The sequence below is a fragment of the Apium graveolens genome, chromosome 3 (genome assembly GCF_009905375.1).
Source record: "Apium graveolens cultivar Ventura chromosome 3, ASM990537v1, whole genome shotgun sequence".
NCBI lineage: Eukaryota > Viridiplantae > Streptophyta > Magnoliopsida > Apiales > Apiaceae > Apium > Apium graveolens.
The window spans coordinates 256,472,892-256,477,461 of record NC_133649.1 but is presented as its reverse complement, the minus strand read 5'-3'; positions in this window follow the sequence as shown (position 1 = coordinate 256,477,461).

Here is a 4,570-nt window from a genome sequence, read left to right as displayed (position 1 = left end):
TTTGCCCTATATCGAGACAACCAATCCATACCTAAAATAACATCAAAGTCTCCCAACTCGAAGGGTATTAAGTCAACAGGGAACATATACTCCGAAATCTCTAGGGAACAACTAGGATAAAATTGCTTTACAGGTACTTTATCTTTATTAACCATTTCTATAGTTAGAGGTTCGTCTAAGTCTTCTAACATCAACTGCATTTTATTCATACAATTCACAAATATAAAAGATTTGGACGCTCCCGAATCAAACAAAATGTTAACAGGTACGGAATTAAGGATAAGCGTACCTGCAACCACATCAGAGTCATGAACTGGAGACTTCTGGGTCATCTTAAAAGTCCTAGCTCTCGCAGTACTGGTTGCTGGTCCTTGGGACACACTCCTTCCAGCATTACCTTGAGTCACTGACTTGCAATTCCTAGCTATATGTCCCACTTTGCCGCAACTAAAACAGGTAACTCCTTGAATCTCAGACTTACATTCCGTGGAATAGTGACCTTTCTGTCCACACTTAAAACAATTAACATTCTCTCGGCACTGTCCACTATGCTTTTTCCCACACATCTTACAATCAGTCACTGGCTTACTCATTCTCGTCGGGGCAGAGTTAACTGAAGTAGTACCGGGTTTCTCCTGAGGAACATCCTGCCTCTTGAACCTCTTATTCTTATTCCTTCCAAACCAACGCTGAAACTTCTGACTCGCTATTCCTGCTTCTGATCTAGCGGGTCCACTTTCAAATTTTCTTTTCTTCTCACCCTGCTCCTTTGTAGCTAATTTATGATCACTTTCTATCACTAGGGGATCCTGAACTACCGAAGTATATGTCTTGAGTTGTAAGGCTACAACTCCACTCCTTATTTCTGGCTTCAACCCTTGTTGAAACCGATTCGCTCGTTGAGCTTCTGAACTCACATATTCTGGTGCTATACGGGCCAACTCCGTAAACTTTGCTTCATATTCCGTGACACTTTTATCCCCTTGTTTCAATTCCAAAAATTCCACTTCCATTTGACTATGGAGACAATCTGGAAAGTATTTCTCCAAAAACAACTCTGTAAATCTGGTCCATGGAACTGGACCTTCTCCTTCTAGGGCTCGCGTAGACTCCCACCAATAATTCGAATCATTCTTTAGAAAATAACTAGCATAATCAGTCTTTAATTTCTCACTCACCTTGGTGAGCGCAAACGCCTTTTCCATCTCTTTTAACCATGTCCTGGCAGCAACATGATCTACCTCTCCCTTAAACTCTGGGGGCTTCACTGCTTGAAAAGATTTAAAACTAACATCCTGATTTGCCCCTCTTATCTCATGCTGCTGCTGGATTTGTAGTTGCTGCTGTTGGATTTGCTGTTGTTGTTGTATGAGCTGCTGTTGCTGTTGTTGTTGTTGTTGTTGCAATTGTTGTTGTTGCTGCTGGAATTATTGTTACTGTTGGGCCAGCTGTACAGACTGCTGACGCAACAAATTCATCATGTCACTCACGGAAGGATCCCCAGCAGACCCGTTATTGGGCTGAGAATTTCTCTTTGGTGGCATCTCCTGAAACATAACAGTCATATATAAGAAAATGGATTGCTCCAACACTTTATGTTTGTGCAATCAGAAGAGCGTTGCCACTAAGACAATATTCTCATCCCTCATTAATATTGGATCCGTCCTGAGTGAATGATTATGATCCAAAAATGGCAGCAACATAAACAACAATAATAATAACAACAATAATAGCAACGCACAATATATATATATAAACTGAACAATAAGATAAAGAAGTTGGAATACAATAACCAACAGAATCCACTAGTACAACTGAAAATCCAATTAAAAAGAACCATCTGGATACACACCAAAATTGGCTGTCATAACAGCCTCGCTTACTACAAACTATCATAGCATAATGTACATATACAAGGAAAACAACCACAGAACTCCTAGAAGTCACTCTGAGCTCTGCATCCCTCTATAGCAGCTCTGTCTAGCCACTACCACTGCCAGCAATGGAACCTAGCTCAAACACTAGCCAGTTCACTAGGTCCTGATACTGCACAACTCTGAACTCTGAACTAATGAAACGGTCAACAAATCTAGCCCTCTCTATAGCCATCTGGGTCAATGCTCTCACACGGGCTCGCACCTCAGGGGAAGGGGTAGAAATACCCTGAAACGGTGCAATAGGTACCTGGTCCAACTGGGCAGCAAACTCTGGACTCTGATCTCTGATAAAGGAAGTATTCACCGCCCTATGAACATGATAAGGGATCGTTGAAGAAGTACCACTAGGGGACACAGGAGGTACCGGAGGTCTCATCATGGAAGAACTGGGACCGCAGCCAGGAGGGAAATCCCTGACAGCAGACACAGACCTACGTACCCAACGGGGACGAGGACCAGATCCAGGGATGTCTCGAGGCACAAAAGAAGGGACTGAGGGAGGAGGCATAGGGGTCTCCTCAATAACAGCATCAAGGGGTTTCTCCGAATCTGAGCTATCCGAATCAGAAGGATTCTCCCGAGATGGAGAACTCGAAATCGCAATTAGCCACTTCCAACATAATAAATATACAGGCAATACACAACCAGGTCAAGGCAATTCTATCAAAACATTTAATAGATGCCAGGGTAACGCCGTCGGAACCCTCGACTGACTCTAAAGGTTTGCTCCTCTATATGAGTTGCTGACTCACACTTAAAGACTCACGTTATCACCTACTTGACACAATCCCTAACCTGAATCAGGGACTTGAACCTGTAGCTCTGATACCAACTGTGACGGCCTCAGCCCCGGGGTCAGGAGTTGACGTCACTAAACACAATTACCAAAAATATAAATAATAGAATTATTATTAAAATATACTAACTCGACCCCGAACCAAGATCCGATCCAGGTTCAAGTATAATTCAGGTTCTCATTATTACAGACTCTTTATTCAATATCTAAGACACACAAACTTTATTCAGCAACTCCTCAGACCTCATGCCCTGATACAAACTACCTCAGAGGAGCCGGGTCCAGTAGGGGCGGGAACATAGGTCGTTCTGACTGATCTTCTAGGCATCTGCGAGATATACATAACAGTTTGCAAGGGTGAGCATAATCGCTCAGCAGTACCAAAATATGAATAACAGGATAAATCAGTAATGCAACAATAATAGGAGCAGAACTGTAATCATGATATCAACATTTTACAAAAAAATTTAGAGAAAAACCGGATATCACTAACTAGCATGCTTCATTAAAACAACGTAGCAGTATGCTATAAAAACACCAAAGTCCAATTTTAGCATACTAGTCACTCTTATAAAATCACTGTATCAACTACCCGTACTCTTACGGAAATTACAAAATCCAAATCAGATACGTAATGGATATGTGAAGACAGCTGATCAGGCTATCAACACTAGACGGCTCCAACTGCCATCTTATTCGTGGCTCCAACTGCCATTTCAATTACCTGTTCTGGAACTCAGAGACTAGCTAGGTCTCTGACCTGCTGGACTAATCGGTTATACAGTGCACACAACCGAATTAGCCTCTTACGCCAACTCAATAGGCCTACTCTGGACCCAACGTATCCCATATCTGATCGTTTTAATCCAGTTTTCAAAATCGTCACTTTTACCTATCTCTTTTCAAAATCAATTCTATCACAACACACTATTCAAATCCTCTTTTCATTTAAATCACGTTTAGAGATAGGTGTTTTCAGAAGTTACTTTTCCCCAAAACATCATTTAAACAACATTTTCAAATACAGTGGATACGTAACTTAAAATGTTTCTGTTCCATTACGAAAGTAAAACATTTAGTTATTCACATATACTGAACCATAAAAGAATGGTCAGGGGTACTTGCCTTGCAACGCTTTACAAAACCCTGAGTAGCTTTTAAGCTGACTTTAGTCCTGAGAAAACTCGCTCGGAATCTACAAATACAGAATACCCTAATCATTTACACCGACATGCTTGATATCCTCAAATTCTAACAATTCAATTCGATAACCCGACTCGTATTATTATTATACACACAAACCCGTAATCACCTAGTCACGTAGTCGAAAATATTGTTAGGGGTAATATGTAGAATGTAATTATGTACATTTTCGAATATATATTTTTAGGAAATTTGACAGCATCTTATTTATTTATAAGACTACCCGTCGACTACAATCGACGTCAACAATCTCAACAATTTATATTTATCAAATTCACCAGTTCCATACAACTTGCACCACAACACAATTCGTAATACAATTAATTATTTAAGTCCGAAAATATTTTACGCAAATCAATTTTTTTTAATTTATTTATAAAATTTAGGGACTCTGAATAAATTATCACGGTCCATCGTTCGCTTGTAAAAAGTCATCGCAAACAGTGGCAAAATTTCGCGGGTACCCGATAAATTCTCGGGTTTCCAGCGCAAAATTTCACCGATTAATCCTTAAAATTACTCCGCATATATAATTAATATCATCAATATTAATCAAAAGCCCTGCAGAAAATAGGAAATAAAAATTAGAAGTTATAACAATCAAGCCCAACTGCAGAGTTCGGCCCAACCGTAG